Genomic DNA, 22433 nt, shown 5'->3' on the forward strand with positions numbered 1-22433 from the left:
AAAAGAGTGAACATCAATTCTACAATACAAAAAAATAATAATATTGTTCTAATGACTCTCAATCAGAGTGTACAAATTTTTTTCTCACTTGAGAAGGAAATTGTAAATTCAAATCAATTATCACGAACAGAGCGGGTTATCTTGAATAATGATGATTACACCTATGCTTTTAGAAAAATTGATAGAAATTCTACATTACAAAAGAATGCTAATCCGAAGACTCTCAATCAGAGTATTAAAAATGATTTTCCATTTGAAGAGGAAATGGTAAATTCAGTTGAAAAGGACAATTTAGATTCAGATGCATATTCAAATCATCTATCACAAACAGAGCAGGATAGTACATTTTCATATTTGTTTCCTGTTTAAAATCAGCTCTGAATTATAATTACAATAACTCATTGGAGCTTGAAACAAGAAAGTGGTTATATAGTTTAAATTCCTTACATGATAAAGTTTGCAGTTTTTATAAATCTTATAGAATATTAGATAATTGAGTAAGTGATTCCTTCAGCGATAGCAATTTGTTTGATTTGATAAATACTACTAAGGTATTATGTAGGTACAGTTTATGACAGTACTGTCATATTCTGGATTGAATGCAATGTTGAACATATATAGTATCATTTCTGATCTTGATTGAATTTTGTACAAGCACAGTTTTCACGAAAAAAAAATTCCAAAGTTTTTTATCATTTATAGGTATACTCTTGGGAATTCTTGAATAATCAACCACAAAATTCAAGTGCATGGCATTTCTTCTGTTATTCTGAAGTGAATGCAATGTTGAACATATATAGAATCATTCCTGATCAGGAATGAATTTTGTACAAGCACAGTTTTCACGGAAAAAAATTCCAAAGTTTATTACCAGTTAAAGGTATCCTCTTGGGGATTCTTGAATAATCAACAACAAAAGTCAATAAAAAAAAAAAAAAAAAGTGCATGGCATTTCTTCTGTTATTCTGGACTGAATGCAATGTTGAACATATATAGTATCATTTCTGATTTTGAATGAATTTTGTACAAGCACAGTTTTTACAAAAAAAAATTCAAAGTTCAATATCATTAGTAGTGGTACTCAAGGGAATAATTCATTCTTCAATAATCAACCACAAAAGTCAAGTGCATGGCATTTTTCCTGTTATTTTGGAGTGAATGCAATGTTGAACATATATATATATATATTTATACATATCTATATATATATTTTTTTATATATGTTCAACATTGCATTCACTCCAGAATAACAGGAAAAATGCCATGCACTTGACTTTTGTGGTTGATTATTGAAGAATGAATTATTCCCCTGAGTACCACTACTAATGATATTGAACTTTGAAATTTTTTTTGTAAAAACTGTGCTTGTACAAAATTCATTCAAAATCAGAAATGATACTATATAATTATGTTCAACATTGCATTCAGTCCAGAATAACAGAAGAAATGCCATGCACTTGACTTTTGTTGTTGATTATTCAAGAATTCCCAAGAGTATACCTATAAATGGTAAAAAATTTGGAATTTTTTTTCGTGAAAACTATGCTTGTACAAAATTCAATCAAGATCAGAAATGATACTATATATGTTCAACATTGCATTAAATCCAGAATAACAGGAGAAATGTCATGCATTTGACTTTTGTGGTTGATTTTTCAAGAACTCCAAAGAGAATACCTATAACTTGTAATAAACTTTAGAATTTTTTTCATCAAAACTGTGCTTGTACAAAATCCTTTACTGATCAGGAATGATTCTATATATGTTTAACATTTCTTTCAGTCCAGAATATTAGAAGAAATGACATGCACTTGACTTTTGTGGATGATTATTCAAGAATTACCCTTAGTAACACTATTACTGATATTAAACTATGAAATTTCTTTTCGTGAAAACTGTGCTTGTAAAAAATCCATTCGGAATCAGATTCGATTCTCTATATGTTCAACATAACACTCAGGATAAAATATCACAAGAAATGCCATGTACTTGACTTTTGTGGTTGATTTTCCAAGAATTCCTCATAGTATCACTATTACAAATATTGTACTTTGATGTTTTCTTTTTCGTGAGAACAGTGCTTGTACAAAATTCATTCGTGATCAAGATTGATTCTATATATGTTCAACATTGCATTCAGTCCAGAATAACAGAAGAAATGCCATTCACTTCACTTTTGTGGTTGATTATTCAAGAATTCCCAAGAGGATACCTATAACTGGTATTAAACTTTGGAATTTTTTTTCTTGAAAACTGTGCTTGTACAAAATTCATTCCTAATCAGGAATGATTATCTATATGTTCAACATTGCATTCACTCCAGAATAACAGGAAAAATGCCATGCACTTGACTTTTGTGGTTGATTATTGAAGAATGAATTATTCCCCTGAGTACCACTACCAATGATATTGAACTTTGAATTTTTTTTGTAAAAACTGTGCTTGTACAAAATTCATCCAAAATCAGAAATGATACTATACAGGGTGATTCACGAGGATATGCGGTAGCTTTGAGAGCTCATTCAATATGTAAAAATAATGAAAAAAAGTTATATAAACATAGGTCCGGAAATGTTTCGTTAGCGAGTTATACAGGGTTAAAGATTTCGCCTGGATTTCAGTTCCGCTGAGTGAATGAAGACTCTCTGAAATTCTGGGAAGTTAAATTTAGGGGCAAATGCCATTGTTTCTTATGGTTTTCTACCTGAAAAATTGATTAGAACAGGTCCCAGAACTGTAAGATGAGTAGTTTTTGAGTAATCCAGTGTAAAATGCAAAAACATTGAGTAAAAGACACAATTTTTACATTTGGCAGCAATCGCTTTGTTATTTTACCAATAAACTGATCAAATTTCAGAATAAAACTTGTAGAAAATTTAATTCTAAACAAAACGGTATGATTAAAGTATACAGAAAGTGAACAGATAATCGATTAAAGGAAGTTTTATTGAAAACTGTAATGTAAAGTTATGTAATAAAATTACAGTAAATGCTCAAAAATGTTGCCATTAGCTTCAATGCATCTTTCTGCTCGTTTAAGAATTGCTCTTGTTGCTTTTCGTAGTTCTAGGGGGCTCTCCTTTAACTGCACAAAGGCTTCATTAATTCCATCAAGTAACGCCTCACGGGAATTTACTTTGACCTCGTAAACATGATCTTTCATCCATCCCAATATGCAGAAGTCCAATGGCGTATGATCTGGTGACCTTGGTGGCCAGTGTATAGGACCACAACGACCGATCCATTTATTTGGGAACTGATGATTTAGATAGGTGGAAACATCATTTGAAAAATGTGGCGGTGCGCCATCATGCTGGAAGTACATCTTGTGTCACGTTGCAAGAGGAACATCTTCCAGCAATGTCGGTAATTCTTCTTGAAGAAACTGTAAGTACGCCTGACCTGTTAAGCGCTCTAGAAAAATAAACGGTCCAATTAGCTTATCATCAATAACACCACACCATACATTAATGTTAAAACGGTATTGAAAGTTACGTTCAATTGTTGCATGAGGGTTCTCTTTTGCCCATGAATGTTGGTTTTGTAAATTGTTGATACCATCACGAGTGAACTGTGACTCATCGGTAAATAAAATTTACTTAAAGAGTTGACGATGATTGACTAACCAATTGTAGTACTCCAAGCGATGTTCATTGTCTCCTGGTTGTAAATGCTGTACTTTTTGTTTATGGTAGGGATAAAGGTTGTTCTTATTAGGTGTTTCCAAACTTTACTTTGCGAAACCCTAAACTGCTTTGAAATACGTCTTGTACTAATACCTGGACTACGTTCAACAGCAGCAATAATGTTTTCTTCTACATTAACATCATGTTGGAGAGGGCGGTCAGACTGGATCTTTACGCTTGGAAGTGATCCTGTTTCCCGTAACGTACGAAATGTAGAAATAATGGTTCTAGCATTTGGAATTCTACGATAAGGGTAACGTTGTCTGTATTCTTCCACAGCGATTGTAGCATTGCCTTCACATATACCGTAAATAAACACCATATTGGCGTATTCTTCAGTTGAAAATAAGTATGGCATTACTACTCCAACAATTTAATAATTACTATGGACAAAACAATGCTAACACGGACTAAAATTCAATATGACAAACAGAACAATACACACGTAGACTAAAACTCAGTTGTTACCTCTCAAGGAATTAAAATTCTACATTTCAAATCACATCATTGTTGATCAGCTGTTATTGTAGTGCCAACTTATGAAAAACAAATTATCCGCTCAACATGTGTATTTTTTTTATTATTTATGTTTGTTGTTTATGTTTATTTCTTTATTTTGAAACTGTGTTTTAATATTATTTTATTTTGAAATTTTAGTAAAAAAATTAAGGTGTTAAATTTAAGTAAAAATCATTAACTTTTTACAGATCTTTAATAAGAAATCAACAGAGTTATTGTCGGCCAAATGAAATACGTGTGTTGTTCTGTTTTCAATAAAACTTCCTTTAATCGATTATCTGTTCACTTTCTGTATACTTTTATCATACCGTTTTGTTTAGAATTAAATTTTCTACAAGTTTTGTTCTGAAATTTGATCAGTTTATTGGTAAAATAACAAATCGATTGCTGGCCAAATGTAAAAATTGTGTTTTTTTACTCAATGTTTTTGCATTTTACACTGGATTACTCAAAAACTACTCATCTTACAGTTCTGGGACCTGTTCTAATCAATTTTTCAGGTAAACAACCATAAGAAACAATGGCATTTTCCCCTAAATTTAACTTCCCAGAATTTCAGAGAGTCTTCATTTACTCAGCGGAACTGAAATCCAGGTGAAATCTTTAACCCTGTATAACTCGCTAACGAAACATTTCCGGACCTATGTTTAAATAAGTTTTTTTCATTATTTTTACATATAGAATGAGCTCTCAAAGTTACCGCATATCCTCGTGAATCACCCTGTATATGTTCATCATTGCATTCAGTCCAGAATAACAGAAGAAATGCCATGCACTTGACTTTTGTTGTTGATTATTCAAGAATTCCCAAGAGGATACCTATAACTGGTGATAAACTTTGGAATTTTTTTTCGTGAAAACTGTGCTTGTACAAAATTCATTCCTGATCAGAAATGATTCTATATATGTTCAATATTGCATTCACTCCAGAATAACAAAAGAAATGCCATGCACTTGACTTTTGTGGTTGATTATTCGAGAATTCCCAAGAGGATACTTATAAATGGTAGAAAACTTCGGATATTTTTTTCGTGAAAACTATGCTTGTACAAAATCCATTCCTGATCAGGAATGATTATATATATGTTCAACATTGCATTCACTCCAGAATAACAGGAAAAATGCCATGCACTTGACTTTTGTGGTTGATTATTGAAGAATGAATTATTCCCCTGAGTACCACTACTAATGATATTGACCTTTTTTTTTTGTGTAGTTGAGAAGTTGATATTGTGGTAATTATTCATATTGAATGAAAAAAACTAAGAAATTGTCAAAAAACCACTGATTTATTGATAATTAGAAAGACCGGTTTCGGTTATTACACCATTGTCAATCTCTGATAAACTAAAACTAAATACAAGAGCAGCAGAATTTATACTAGTAGGCGAGTACTGCTATTGGTCGAGGGCATGAACGCCTGCCATTGGCCTAGCTAGACAGTCTCCTCCCCCTCAACGGTGTGACAAAATGGCGGCTTAAGCAACAGAATCACCATGATAATAAAATTTACTTTTTAGTACAAAATAAGAACCAAGAAAACAAATGTGGAAGATAATAAAACAAATATGTAAATGGAAAAACTATTGACTAATGTATGCTTACATGTTTATGATAAAACTAGATTCGTAGTGTTGTACTGGTTGAAATGAATCTGGTCATTTAAACTATACTGGGGATTTTCCTTAATTACTCTTGTTATTCCTAAAGCCTCTAGGATATTCAAAGATCTGCCTTTGTTATTAACATGCAGAAACTCAACATTCTCCTTAACTGTGAACTTGTGATTATTTGTTATCAAATGTTCTGCAAAGTTAGATTCCCCATTTTGTTTATTCCAATCTCTGATGTGTTCTTTAATTCTACTTTTGAAACTTCTACCAGTCTGACCCATGTAACAAGCATTACAATCATCACATTTGAGTTTGTACACCCCGCTTTTATCCCAAATATCCATTTTGTCTTTACTCCAGCTAAATAGACTATTTAAAATTGGTTTAGTCTTGAAAGCAACATGAAATCCATTCTTCTTCAATCCCCTACCTATCTTATCAGATACAAGGCCTAAATATGGGATTGTTATCCAAGTCTTTTCCTCACAGTTTGATCCTACAAAGCTAGAATTGATTGAAATTTGTCTATTAATTTCACTCAATAATCTGTCCACCATACTTTCTTCATACCCATTTGTTACAGCTATCTGTTTAATTTTAGTGATCTCAATATCAAAATCATGATTGCTCATAGGTATTGTTAGTGCTCTATAGACCATGCTATTGAAAGCAGCAAGTTTGTGAGAAATAGGATGACAAGAATGAAGAGGAATGATAACATCAGTATGGGTTGGTTTTCTGAAAATAGAAAACTTGTGAAAACCAGTGCTATGATCTATTCCCACCACCAATCCCACCCAAAATCAAACCAGACTCCAATCCCACCACCAAAATCAATAGCTTGATTAGAAATAAGTTGACCACCACCACCAAATTATTTAACAAGAAAGAAACTAAGTCATTACAGTATAAGGATCCTAAACTAACAATTTTATTCAATTCAATTCAATTCAATTTCTTTATTCCAATACAAAAACAATGTACAATATAGAACAGAATAATAATTATGGAATAATTATTTCCCCGCATGGACTGTTGATCCGTGCGCGGGGAAAGAGTACACAATCTATACAGGCAATACAAGTGCAAAAAAAACAGTCAATAATTTATATTGATTCTGGCTTAACCTATAAATAAGAAAAAAAAATATGTTAAATCCTGTAATGTACAAAATACAAACTGTATGTATGATGATTCACACAGCACAAGTACCCGACTCAGAATACTTCATCTTCTTGTGAGCTATCTGAACTGACGATTTAACAACCTTAAATAGAAAGTACAATATAAAAGCAGAATATAAATAATTAAAATAAATAAGAGAGGCATGAAGGGCTTGGAATACAAAATCACAAACTAGTGAGGTTTGTGGTTGAGCATGTGCCAACTGCTTCGTGTCACCTATATGGCGACTCCAGCAGCGCCGCGGCGGCCACCCGGCCGATTGAGCGGAGCCAAAAACCTACTCTCTTTTTGTAGGCGGCAGCACCAAGTTCTTCTGCATCTATAATTGTTTGTGGGAGGTTTCGATAAATCAAATGGGCAAGTAGAAAGGGATTACTGTTCAGTGACGTTAAGGTTGATCTGGGAAAGTTATATCCGTAATTTATTCGGTGTCTGGTTTGATAATCATGTTGTAAGTTTGTAAAGATATTGGTTTTATTTGTTTTTATAAATGTGAGGATGGATTTCAAGTAAAGCTGGCGGATATCCAGTACCTGGAAATCGGAAAAGAGCTGGTCTGACGAGTATCTGACTGGTTTCTTTAGAATAATTTTTATAAGCGCTCTTTGCGTGACAGCCAGAGGCTCAAGCACAGCGGCCGAGGCACCGCCCCACGCCACTACACCATATTGAAGCAGCGACTGAACATACGCAAAATACACACTCCTGCACTGATCCGCAGCCAGCAACCATGCCAGCTGTGAGAAGGCATACAATAATTTCCTCAATTTCCGTTTAACATTGACAATGTGTGGGGACCAACTCATTTTGTGATCAATTGTTATTCCCAAGTAGCAATACTGCTCCACACGCTCAACCTCGTCACAGCCGCAGGCGGCCGACCGCAGATCACCACAGGAGTGTATTGCAAGCCTTCTCAGCCCAGGATCGCCATCCTGTCTAAAGTATATAGGCAGAGACTTGGTTTTTCCGACATTCAATGATAGGGTGTTCTGGTCAAACCACCTTTTAACTTTTAGTAGGTCTGAGGAGGCCTGTTCATAGACTTCGTCCCAAGAACTTCCAGACGACACTAAAACAGTGTCATCGGCGAATAACAATAGTTTCCCTTCAATATTTACTCTAGTTATGTTATTGATATAGATAGAGAATAGTAGGGGGCCCAGGGTACTACCCTGAACCACACCATACTCGATGCTTTTTGGGTCACTCTGTGTACCGTTGATGGACACAAACTGTGACCTGTTTTCCAAGTAACTAATAAACCAGTCCAGGGATTCAACGCCGGCGTGCTGGATTTTGACGCATTTTTCAATTATTTTTGATACCGTGCAAAGTATAGAAATTGGCCTGAAGTTTGAGGTAACATTTTTTTGTCCAGACTTAAATATAGGAACAACTTTTGCAATTTTAAAAACATTCGGAAATCTACCTGTTGTAAAACTAAGATTAATTATGTGTAGCAGAGGTAACTGTAGTGTGTTAATGCTGTTTTTAATTAACTTGGTCGGTATTCCATCCCATCCCGGAGCCGAGCCGCCTCTCATACTGACCACTACCGCGATAAGCTCGTTGTGGGTGACGGGACAAAGAGCAAAGACAGCGTCCGTCGCATGGTCGGCGTCGTCCACCTCGAGTGGACCAGTCGGCTGCAGTGCCCCGGCCAACCGCGAGCCAACCGAGGCAAAGTATTCATTGAAGGCATTACCTACTTGTTTAATTTCAGCGGGAGAGGCCTCACCGCCGCGCTCACAGTACGCCTGCAGCGGAAATTTCGGCTTGCCCGTGGATCGACCAGAAACCTCATTAATAACATTCCAGAATTTCCTAGAGTCTCCCCCAGCTTCACTCAATTTATTCTTATAATAATTGTATTTAGAACGCTTAATAGCTGCCTTGAGTGTATTTCGGAATCGAATAAATTTTTGTCTGAGTTGATTATTGTATGGATTTCTCCTGACCTCTTTACTCAACTTGTCACGACGACCCATCGATTGCAGGAGGCCAGAGGTTTAATTTTTTTCGTTTTAGCACACACTCTTTCGGATGTTGTGAACTGCTCCAAATTTTTCTGTAGGATCTCATTGAAACTCTCAACAGCCTCATCAACATCAGCCGCCCCGACCACCCGTCTCCAACTCTCCACTTTCAAGGCTTCATCAATTCCAGACCAGTTAATGATCTTGGAATATTGGGTGTCACTATTTCTACTCGGTTCTATCAACAAATTATTCTCTACTTCTAACCCAATTACAAAATGATCAGTTATGCTCGTTTGAAGAATGAAAGAACATGCATTGAAATGGAACGGCAATTTGATAAAGAAATGGTCTATGCATGTATTGCTATTGGGGCGCGTTATCCGGTCTATGCATGATATATAACCACATTCATATAGCATATCCAGATAGCGTTCCTCTTGCGAGTTTATATTTGGGTGAAGGATATCGCATTTATATCGCCAGCTATGATTTTTAGATATGAAGGGTTAGTGTCGGTATGGAGCAAATTCGTTAAACTATCAATAAAGTATGGAAGAGTTAAACTATCAATAAAGTATTGGTTGGTAGCACTGGCTGCCTTGACTGGTTGATTGTATTTGACTCTCTAAGTTTTACTTCTTTCCAAGTATTTTCAATGGTTTTACATTACTTAACAATAGTTTTTCGAATACATATAGTGGTTGACTTCAAGATTAGTGTCAAATAGTGAGTAGGAGCCTGGAAATTGAACTTTTTGAGGTCAAAATTGCTTTCTAACCTACCTGAAAACTATGGAGAAAGCCAGTTTTTGATGCATTTAATCTTCCTTAATGAACTTTGACCACCCTGTTTTAAACCTGAAGATTTAAAATTTCTCTCATAGAACTGTCACTATTAAGAAACAAACTTCTTAATTTGGACTACACTGAGGAGTGCTCAATACCTCTGCGGTTCCCCGTTTCATCTGGAACTTCAACCGTTGCACGGATGCTTAGCTGTTGTAGCAGCTAGTGGTGACTTATCGGCAGCATTGATCAATGATACTGTTGTTGATCTGAGCAGCGTATCGGCAACGGAGTCATCCTCTGTGAAATTCTCACCCTTGCTGTTATCTCGGCGTTGAGTGGAGCCTTTTGATAGATCTACGTGTACCGGTATCTTCTTATCTCCCGACTCCCGAAAACCCGACTCTTCTTCACAAATTGAATCTACGAATTGTTGACAAGGCTGAGACTATCATTATCATCATTACTGATTTCTATTGTTTTCTTTCAGGGTTGAACACTTTTGAATTAAAACCTTAACTATATCTGGTGAATATAAGTATCGGTTTGTTTATTATTCATTGATTGCCGTTTATTAAGTTTTTTTATATCGTACAGTTATACAGTTTTTGAGTTTCGCTGTCATCAACTTCATTATCTTAAGATTATATAATTGAATATCATAACAGGTGTAATTGAGATTATCTCCATTGATAATAGCCTTCCACATTAATTATTCATTCAACACAGTATATAACTCTAGACTGGTAATAGTATTATTATTAGTTCTATTTTTTTTTCTTATGATTTGGTAAGTAAGATGAGTAATTTTTCTCTTGGTGTCACCAGTCAGGGCAACCCAAAACTAGTGTACAAAAAGTACTCTTTTAGGAAATCAACACCAACTGCATTGGGTGATATTAGATGGCGGTGTCTTAATAAAAGATGTAAAGCATCTCTCAAAACAAATGGGTCCGTATCCAGAGTTATTGAGCCTCCTATCTCTCATAATCATTCTGCTCCAGATTGTAATGTAGATCTAAGTAACAATGAGTTAGATTACTCTGTCGCATGCTCGACTCCGATTATTGACAAGGAAGAAAGAGTATTTCCTTCTGAGTTGGATACTGACTGTAGTGGTAAGAAGATTGTGAGTGTGGGAGCTAATGAAATCAACTACACCCCTAATGTCGAGCAGTGTTCTGAGAATGACCGTGTCGCTAATCACTCCTTTTCGCCAATAGGAAGCACAGGTTTAAATATTGTAAACACAGAAAGGTGCTCCTCACCTAAATGCGTTGAGAATTCCAAATTTTCCTGCTCCACAAATATAAATAGGCTTGAGAGGGAGAATAGTACACTAAAAAGTGAAATTAAAAAGTTAAGATCTGAATGGGACGCGGCAATACAAAGATCGATTGACAACGATATAAAATTAATGAGCTTTATAGATAAATCTGTTGTCGATTGTGGATCTCAAACAGAGAGTAAAAATCCAGGTGAGGTGTCGTTTGTTGATCGCGGAATTCAGACTGAGATCAATGAATACGTCATTGATTATGGAACTCAGACTGAACCGAGTATCGAAGACTTGCCAACTACAACTATTGAGAAACAATATGATTTTCAAAGCATTGCCACGCAAACGGAATCATGCTACAATCTGTCAACAAAGAAATGTAAGCCTGACTGCGATGGGTTGGATATAATACATCTCCGAGAAAATACAATAAAAATATTAAATGAGAATAACAATCTCCTCCACACAGAAATTGAAGACTTGGGGAATGAATTAAGATCCAAATTTGACAAAATTAACTCCTTATTGCAAGAAATTGATGAGCTAAAAGAGACTGTATGCGGTCTAAAAAATAAAATCAAAGAAATGAATTCCATAAAAAATTCAAGAGTAACTTCTGAGCCTCCTTTCCCGCAGGTATTGAAAAATAAGAATCAAAAATCCTCAAACACTAAAAGCTATAATCACGCAACACAGGGTATTATAAAACTATTTGCTGACAGCCATGGCAGAAGATTGAGCGATTTAATTTCAAGTAAATCTAGTTGTCGTCTCTCTAGTATTCTAAAGCCTGGAGCTAAATTCTCCAAAGTGACTTCGGAGTGTGTGAATGAAGGTGGAAATCTATCTCACAATGACATGATGGTAATAATGGGCGGTACAAATGATATTGATGGTGCTACACGGAATAATGATCTACTGAGCTCGATAAATAGTCTACTCCCAAAGCTGACATGTACTAGAATCCTACTTGCAAATATTCCACATAGGCACGACCTCCCTCCGAACTCACATATCAATAATCTCATATGTGACACCAATAGTATGATCGAATCAATTGCCAGTGAATTCAGTAACGTTGAAATATTGGATATGAACAATTTGGGAAGAAGATTTCACACCCTACATGGGTTACATTTGAACACAATAGGAAAGAACATTATCGCAGACAGAATCATTGAAACATTTCGAAGAGTCAAACTTTCACACTCATGCCAGCCCTGTAATTCTATAAAAGTTTCTCCATTGGCGAGTCAAAAAACAAAAGACAAATCATGTACCGACCACATAGTATCTAGTCCAGCAACTTTAGTCTCTCGTCCGGTTACTGATGAATTGAACTCATCACTTGGCTATGTAGATGCTTCTAGAAGGTGTGGAGAAAATGTCTCATTGACTGATTTAAACGAATAAATAACGACAAGGCTCAAGAGAGAGCTTCTTTTTCTCAATGTGACATGAATATCTGTCTACTTAATATCAGATCACTTAGAAACAAACTTGGTCAATTGGAGGCTGTCCTTAACTCGAAACCTGCTGACGTAGTTTGTCTAAATGAGCATTGGCTCTGTAAAGAAGAAGTTGACTATTATGTGCCTGAAAGTTTTGAGCTAGCCAATTTTTATGCAAGGCAATCTCCATATGGTGGTTCATCTATATTTGTGAAAATAGGAATACCATTTAAATGTATTGACATCTCACAATTTTGCCTAGATAGTATTTGCGAGGCATCGGCTGTAAGATTGCCTCAGTCCAACCTGGTTATCCTGTGCATTTATCGTTCACCGGAATCACATTTTAAAGCTTTCGTAGAAAAACTAGAGAATCTTCTTGCGCATCTAAATGGAAAACATCTCAAAAAGAATGATTGGCTTGCTGTAGCTGGTGACCTGAATGTGAATCTTTTAGATGATGAAAGTAGAGAAATTTCAGAGGTTCTGGGAGTATTAAGATCATTTAATCTGTACAGTACAAACAAAAGTCCAACCCGCTTTAATGCATGTCTGGACAGCATCCACACGAACATTCCCTCTGACTCTCAACAGGTATCCTTACTGCCGCAAGATATTATTTCCGACCACGCAGGAGTCTGGCTGAAGATTAGAATGAATGAATTAAAGAGAGATGGACCATATAAAAAAAGTCAAGGTACATTTGTAAGACTGATGAACGAGGAAAAAATTAGTAGCTTCAAAGAGTGCTTATCACAAATTAACTGGTCTGGACTATATAGCATAGCGGATGCGAATTTCTCCTCATCAACTCTTGTGGCTGTATTGTCGACGTTATTCAATGAAATATGCCCGCTCATATATAAAAAACCAACAAAACAAAATACCAAGTACATCCCCAGCTCTAATAAATGGTTCAATACTGAATTAAAAGCCATGCGTGATTATTTACTCCTATTGTATGACAAGTGGAAATTCACTGATGACATAGATGACAAATTGAGATTTTCGAATTATAAGAGAGAATACAATAAACAAATTGAAATCAGGAAAAAATTAGAAAATGATAATTTGATTAAATTGGCTAAAAATAGATGTAGAATGGCTTGGAAGATTGCCAAAAAAGAGTCTGGGACCATCAAACCAAGAAATGAAATTTTAATAGCTCCCGATGATCTCAATGATTATTTTGTCAATGTGTCTCTGACAGTAAAATCTTCTAAATGTAGAACAGCCTTGGAAAATGGAGAAGTGCAACATTCTGACCTATTGGTGAACTTTCATAAGCCTATTCCTACCTCAGGTTTCAAATGGAAATCAGTCAATTGTAAACAGGTAAAGCAGGTTATGACCAATCTCAGCCTCTCGAAAAGTGAAGATGTTTTTGGTCTCTCTAATTTCACAATAAAAGCAGTTAGTGACAGTCTGATAGATCCAATGACTTTCATAATAAACAAAGTGCTCAAGGACGGTGTTTTTCCTAAATGTTTCAAATACACAAATATCACTCCAATTTTTAAGAAGGGTGACTCGAGCAAACCAGAAAATTTCAGACCTATTGCTATTGTCCCTATTCTTGGAAAAGTTATTGAATCATGTCTTGTCGTGCAATTATATGAATACTTTGTAAATAATGACTTATTGTATGAACATCAACATGGCTTTCGTCCCAACCACAGCACTGTCATGGCTATTGAAAAAATTGTTGATTTTGTCCTCCAAAACTTTGAGAATAAAAACATAGTAGCAGCAGCCTTAATTGATCTCACCAAAGCTTTTGATTGTTTACCCTTTGATATCCTTTATGACAAGCTCTACTTCTATGGAGTGAGAGAGAATGAGCTGAAGCTGATAAAATCATACCTATCTGATCGGAAGCAAAGGGTTGTTATTAATAGTAAATGTTCTGGCTTTAGAGATGTTGTGGCAGGTGTCCCACAAGGTTCTGTTTTGGGCCCTTTTCTTTTTCTTATTTTTATCAATGATCTATATTGTAACATTCCAACGTTATCTGTTTTATATGCTGATGACACGACATTGATATCCTCTGACCAAAATTATGAAAAAGTTAAATCTGAGATGTTGGGAGCCCTTAACTCTGCAAAAATATGGTTTGAATCAAATCATCTAGTCATTAATGAGAGTAAGACTGAATATATATGCTTCTCCCTTAGGGCTCCGCCTGAGGATACTAATGTCAAGAATAATGTCAAACTGTTGGGTTTTACATTGGAGAGAAGATTGGGTTGGGAGCCTCATATCTTGGGTTTGTGCAGGAGACTCTCCAGAGTTGTTTTTCTTCTCAGGAGACTCAAGTTGTCTTTGAATACTGAATCTTTGTTACTCGTGTATCATGGACTTTTCCAATCCCTCATCTCCTATGGAATTCGTCTCTGGGGCAACTCTTGTCATGCAACAAAGGTTTTTATTTGGCAAAAAAAGGCAGTGAGAGTATTGAATAACTTGAGGAACAGAGAGTCTTGCAAGGAAAGTTTCCGAAGTCTGAAAATTCTAACGTTTCCATCTCTCTTTATTCTTCATACCTTAATATATGTTAAAATGAATATAGAATCTTTTCCGCGTCTGGGAGCCAATCATTCTTACTCCACCCGACGTGGCAATGATCTATCACTGCCTCAAATAAGACTCTCCAAGACAAGAGATAGCCATATTTTTCAACAAGCCAGAATTTATAACAATCTTTCTTTAGAAATTAGAGAGCTGCCAATCTATAAATTCAAACAGATTTTAAAAAATAAATTGACAGAGAGTGCCTACTATTCGGTGGATGAATATCTTCAGTGTTCAATATAATCAATGCTCATTATGCAACATGTACCTTTTAATTTTTGGTAAAACTGAATAACTTATTAATTATTATTAATATGAATTGTAGTTTGTTTCTAACTAAGACAAATTGTTATTGTAAGATTTTCATATATTGTACGATTTCTATTGTCTTGATGCTTAATTTTATATCATAATTTCTCTTTTATTTCACAAGTGTTGTATTATTGTTATTGTTTTTTGACGTGCTCATACAATGTAAAGTTGTTCTGGCAATAAAGAATCTTGAATCTTGAATCTTGAATCTTGAATCTTGAAGAGATGAAGACGGGCTACGATAAATACAGAGAAGTTGACAAGGTGTATTGGCCCAGGTGAAATTCAAGGTCAAGCTCGTTGCTAGCCCACCAATTGAGAACTGATTACAGGTGACGGAAGATAAGCTATCATCCAAGTACACAACTATGCCATCACATTGATTCAATCCATTGTGACTTCGAAACAGTTGATACCCGTCAAGGCTCATGAGCTCACTATCCTCGTCCAACCATGCCTCGGTTAAAATTATAACATTAAATTTAGTTTTAATACCCTGCCACAATATGAAAAATTCATCAAAGTTTTTATTATAGCTTCGAATATTGAGATGAAGTAATCTGAGTCTAACACAATTAATTGTTACATCTATGTTATGCTGAAAACTACTATTTAAATCATCATTGCCAGCAAATTCGGAACATTGTATCAGGACTTCATCTTGATTGTTATTGTTCATGGTGAAGAACGGTGCATCATACCGCCTGATTAAAAAGTATGTTAACGGATGCTGCATATAATTTTCTAGTAAAGCATTCATCTTCATGTGGTTTTCAAGATACAAAAATTATTATATAATATATCTACGCTGTTATAAAAGTTGCTAATACTTAATATCAAAACTGAACAATTGAGAAAAAAAGATAGAATAGCTCAATTCAATTTATTCAATTCAATATATTTTTTATTCACGTATCATATATATATATCACATACATCATATATATAGCTAATACCCATTATACCTTATCTTTTCTAGATTAACGATTCACTCTCAAACTTATAACTACATATTTGAAATTTTAAAAGTTTGATACGAGGTATCTATTTTTAAATTATTTTGTTTAAAATCAGGAGACAATTTTCATAATAATTCTTATTTGTGTAATTAAGCAAACTTTAATGTATAAGGATTTTATAAATTGAGAGTAAAACGTGTACCTCACTTCCAGTGAAATGAAATTGGAGTACTAAAAGACATATTTCATTTAAAGGTTTTGTCAATGTTTTCATTATATTTATTTTCATACAGATTGATTATATTTATCTATTATTTTCGTAATTCATGACAGACTGTGTTCAACAAAAAGACAAGACAATGAAGAAAAATCCTAATTCTCAATCTGAAATAAAGTAATACAGAACTTTTGTAGCAGTGGGTGTGTATCCATCATTTTTAGTTTGAAACATTAGCAAAATAACCCGCAATATTAAAATTGAACATTAGCAGAATAACCTGCAATATTAAAATTATAATGTTCTGCAAGCTTCGGGATACTAGTAAGCAAATAATTTATTTATGAACTAGTCTAATAGTGCATAGGGCATAATTATACCTTCAATGTTCCTAGATCTATAAGAAGCAATATTAATACCGTATTCCATTATTTGATATTTATAGTATGATGATTCCTGTTATAGTTTTTATTTATAGTTTGATATATTATAGTTGTTTGAACGGGAATCTAATCCCGTAATTATGGCGAGCTTGTTCAATATTATGCCCTATCTCTTCTGCTGTCATCGCTTTATCGAAATATGATTATTCAGTTCGGGTATTAGGACTCCATTTATCTATGTTGGATAAAGATCGACAAAATACATGTGATGAAAGATTTTTACTTTGCTATTACCAGAGACAAAATTAAGAGATCGTGTTCATTCAAGCATACTGAGTAATAAAAGCATAAATCATTCAAGCATAAAGATAAATATTCTGTACATCTGGAAAAATACTTCATATCTACCTCACCCCCAAAACCATAAGCTATAGTAGGATTTTTTCTTGTTGCATGGATTACAAAAAAAGATATAAAGATAATAAACTAAAAACTAAACTTGAGAAAAAAAAAACAAAATTATAAAGTCTCTAAATTATGTATCCCAACTGTTTGAGCTTTGATACAGTATACAAATAGTAAGAAAGGAAAAGAAGAAAAATGCTCTGCTTTACCTTGTTCAAGTCCATTACAATTACAAATTTCCGGTCGTATCACTAACTGTCTGCTTGTTCGGCTCGTCGTCGGCACGACGTCGGCTCTGGTCAAGCGCGCTGGGCTGGTCAGTGGTGGGCGGGACGGTGACGGGCTGTGCAACCCCCGGAGGCGACGCTCTCTCGGTGAGGGCATCCAGACTGGTCACCCGGAAGGGTCGTCCTCGTGGAATTTTCCTGGCCATCACGATGCCTTCACTCGTCCACACCGAGGCCAATTTCTCCTGTTTGACCAAGAACCTCGCAGCGTTGAAAATTTCACGCGATTTTTGTGTCAGTTGATCGTTAATATAAATTTGGTTCTGTGGGAAATTTCTGTCAATCTCATTGGCGGTGAGGCTTTTTCGGTTACGCCTCGCACGTAGCCATTCTTGCTTGACAATCCTCGATACGAAAGCAACGAGGATGGACTGTTTCTCTTGGCCGCCCCCACGTACCGGAAGCCAATGGGCAGCGTCAATGTCCGTGCGATAATACTGTACTTGAAGTAGATCGGCTATTTTATCAATTAACGGGAACACATTAGCACCTCTTGGGAGAACCTGGATACCGGAAATAACCACATTATTCTTCCGTGTATGCTGTTGCAGATCATTAATTTCACCTCTCAATAGAAACTTTTTGCTCAACTCCATCGAGTTTCGCTTTAAAAGACGAAAATTCACTGTTAATTTGATCAATGTTTTTCTGCATACGATCAAGTTTTTTATCATTTTCATCCCACCGCGTATTAATTTCAGCTCGTAGATCAGCTATCGCCCTTAAGCACTAATGTATCTGCTTGATCTTTGTTATTTTCTAGTTTACTTGTCCCTGATACAGTATTAGAACCACATACCTCGCACTTCCAGTTTGTTTTCGCACCACGTGTTAACGTCTCACTCACGCACGACGTATGAAACTGAGCCTGGCAAATAACGCATTTATAATCGTCCAGTTTTATTCCTTTCTCAAAGACAATGTCCTTATCACACTTTTTGCACTTGGCCATTTCCCGTCGGTGTATACGCGTATTTTAAATAATTATTTGAAAGTTAATTCGCACAGAATAGACACAATACTGGCAAATACAGGAACAATCAGGCGGATTGATGCACTTCGAAACTTTCAAACTGTGGACCGGAGCTCCGATAAACGATCCGACCTCATCGCCTGCCAGATAAGGACTGACATCAGAGTATAACTAAGTATGACTAAGGATTACATCAGAGTATAAAATTCACTGTAGAGGTAGAACAGGATTGTGTATTGAATTTCCTAGATTTAAGAATAGATCATAGCACTGGATTTCACAAGTTTTCTATTTTCAGAAAACCAACCCATACTGATATTATCATTCCTCTTCATTCTTGTCATTCTATTTCTCACAAACTTGCTGCTTTCAATAGCATGGTCTATAGAGCACTAACAATACCTATGAGTAATCATGATTTTGATATTGAGATCACTAAAATTAAACAGATAGCTGTCACAAATGGGTATGAAGAAAGTATGGTGGACAGATTATTGAGTGAAATTAATAGACAAATTTCAATCAATTCTAACTTTGTAGGCTCAAACTGTGAGGAAAAGACTTGGATAACAATCCCATATTTAGGCCTTGTATCTGATAAGATAGGTAGGGAATTGAAGAGGAATGGATTTCATGTTGCTTTCAAGACCAAACCGATTTTAAATAGTCTATTTAGCTGGAGTAAAGACAAAATTGATATTTGGGATAAAAGCGGGGTGTACAAACTTAAATGTGATGATTTTGATGCTTGTTACGTGGGTCAGACTGGTAGAAGTTTCAAAAGTAGAATTAAAGAACACATCAGAGATTGGAATAAACAAAATGGGGAATCTAACTTTGCAGAACATTTGATAACAAATAATCACAAGTTCACAGTTAAGGAGAATGTTGAGTTTCTGCATGTTAATAACAAAGGCAGATCTTTGAATATCCTAGAGGCTTTAGAAATAACAAGAGTAATTAAGGAAAATCCCCAGTATAGTTTAAATGACCAGATTCATTTCAACCAGTACAACACTACGAATTTAGTTTTATCATAAACATGTAAGCATACATTAGTCAATAGTTTTTCCATTTACATATTTGTTTTATTATCTTCCACATTTGTTTTCTTGGTTCTTATTTTGTACTAAAAAATAAATTTTATTATCATGGCGACTCTGTTGCTTAAGCCACCATTTTATCACACCGTTGAGGGGGAGGAGACTGTCTAGCTAGGCCAATGGCAGGCGTTCATGCCCTCGACCAATAGCTGTACTCGCCTACTAGTATAAATTCTGCTGCTCTTGTATTTAGTTTTAGTTTATCAGAGATTGACAATGGTGTAATAACCGAAACCGGTCTTTCTAATTATCAATAAATCAGTGGTTTTTTGACAATTTCTTAGTCTTTTTCATTCAATATTGAACTTTGAAATTTTTTTCGTAAAAACTGTGCTTGTGCAAAATTCATTCAAAATCAGAAATGATACTATATATGTTCAACATTGCATTCAGTCCAGAATAACAGAAGAAATGCCATGCACTTGACTTTTGTTGTTGATTATTCAAGAATTCCCAAGAGGATACCTATAACTGGTAATAAACTTTGGAATTTTTTTTGTGAAAACTGTGCTTGTACAAAATTCATTCCTGATCAGGAATGATTCTATATATGTTCAATATTGCATTCAATCCAGAATAACAGAAGAAATGCCATGCACTTGACTTTTGTGGTTGATTATTCAAGAATTCCCAAGAGGATACCTATAAATGGTAAAAAACTTTGGAATTTTTTTTTTCGTGAAAACTATGCTTTACAAAATTCATTCAAGATCAGAAATGATACTATATATGTTCAACATTGCATTCAATCCAGAATAACAGGAGAAATGTCATGCACTTGACTTTTGTGGTTGATTATTCAAGAATTACCCTTAGTAACACTATTACTGATATTAAAGTATGAAATTTCTTTTCGTGAAAACTGTGCTTGTAAAAAATCCATTCGGAATCAGATTCGATTCTCTTTATGTTCAACATAACACTCAGGATATAATTTCACAAGAAATGCCATGTACTAGACCATTGTGGTTGATTTTCCAAGAATTCCTCATAGTATCACTATTACAAATATTGTACTTTGATTTTTTCTTTTCGTGAGAACTGTGCTTGTACAACATTCATTCGAGATCAAGATTGATTCTATGTATGTTCAACATTGCATTCAGTCCAGAATAACAGAAGAAATGCCATTCACTTCACTTTTGTGGTTGATTATTCAAGAGGATACCTATAGCTGGTAATAAACTTTGGAATTTTTTTTTCGTGAAAATTGTGCTTGTATAAAATTCATTCAAGATCAGAAATGATACTATATATGTTCAACATTGCATTAAATCCAGAATAACAGAAGAAATGCTATGCACTTGACTTTTGTGGTTGATTATTCAAGAATTCCCTAGAGGATACCTATAACTGGTAACAAATTTTTGAATTTTTTTTCGTGAAAACTGTGCTTGTACAAAATTCATCCCTGATCAGGAATGATTCTATATATGTTCAACATTGCATTCACGCCAGAATAACACAAGAAATGCCATGCACTTGACTTTTGTGTTTGATTATTCAAGAATTCCCAAGAGGATACCTATAAGTGGTATTAAACTTTGGAACTTTTTTTCGTGAAAACTGTGCTTGTACAAAATTCATTCTAAATCAGAAATGATACTATATATGTTCAACATTTTTATTCAATCCAGAATAACAGAAGAAATGCCTTGCACTTGACTTTTGTGGTTGATTATTCAAGAATTCCCAAGAGGATACCTATAACTAGTAATAAACTTTGGAATTTTTTCTTGTGAAAACTGTGCTTGTACAAAATTCATTCCTGATCAGGAATGATTCTATATATGTTCAACATTGCATTCAGTCCAGACTAACAGAAGATATGCCATGCACTTTACTTTTGTGGTCGATTTTCCAAGAATTCCTCATAGTATCACTATTACAAATATTGTTCTTTGATATTTTTTTCCGTGAGAACTATGCTTGTACAAAATTCATTCGTGATCAGGATTGATCCTGTATATGTTTACAATGCATTCAGTCCAGAATAACAGGAGAAATGCCATGCACTTGACTTTTGTGGTTGATTATTTAATAATTCCAAAGAGGATACCTATAACTGGTATTTAACTTTGGATTTTTTTTCGTGAAAACTGTGCTTGTACAAAATTCATTCAAGATCAGAAATGATACTATATATGTTCAACATTGCATCCAGTCCAAAATAACAGAAGAAATGCTATGCACTTGACTTTTGCGGTTGATTATTCAAGAATTCCCATAGTATCACTATTACAAATTTTGAACTTTGAAATTTTCCCGTGAAAACTGTGCTTGCATATTTCATTTGTGGTTGATGATGATTCAATGGATCATCTTTTCTACTTGGATACAGTATTTTATTTATTCAAAGTAATATAAATCGTACTATCACGCCTGCATAATATACTGCCTGCATGAGCGGTAGCATAGCTGGCAGGTAGCCAGCATAGGGAAATAATCAAAGATATGTATGACCTTGACTCCATCTTCAAAAGCGTCTAATTAAAAAACAGTGCTTGTACAAAATTCGATTTTTGCATAATCAGACGACACAAAATTTGTAGTTTATTGTCATTTTTTTCGGATTTTTTCTGACATGTGCACTACAAGTTCACACTTCCAGCATAGGGAAATTAGCATTGGAAAATGACCTTGACCGCGACTTCAAATGCATGTAAAAAAAAACGGTGCTTGTACAAAATTCAATTTTTGGATATTCTGCCGACACAACATTT

The sequence above is a fragment of the Nilaparvata lugens genome, chromosome 2, assembly GCF_014356525.2.
Source record: "Nilaparvata lugens isolate BPH chromosome 2, ASM1435652v1, whole genome shotgun sequence".
NCBI lineage: Eukaryota > Metazoa > Arthropoda > Insecta > Hemiptera > Delphacidae > Nilaparvata > Nilaparvata lugens.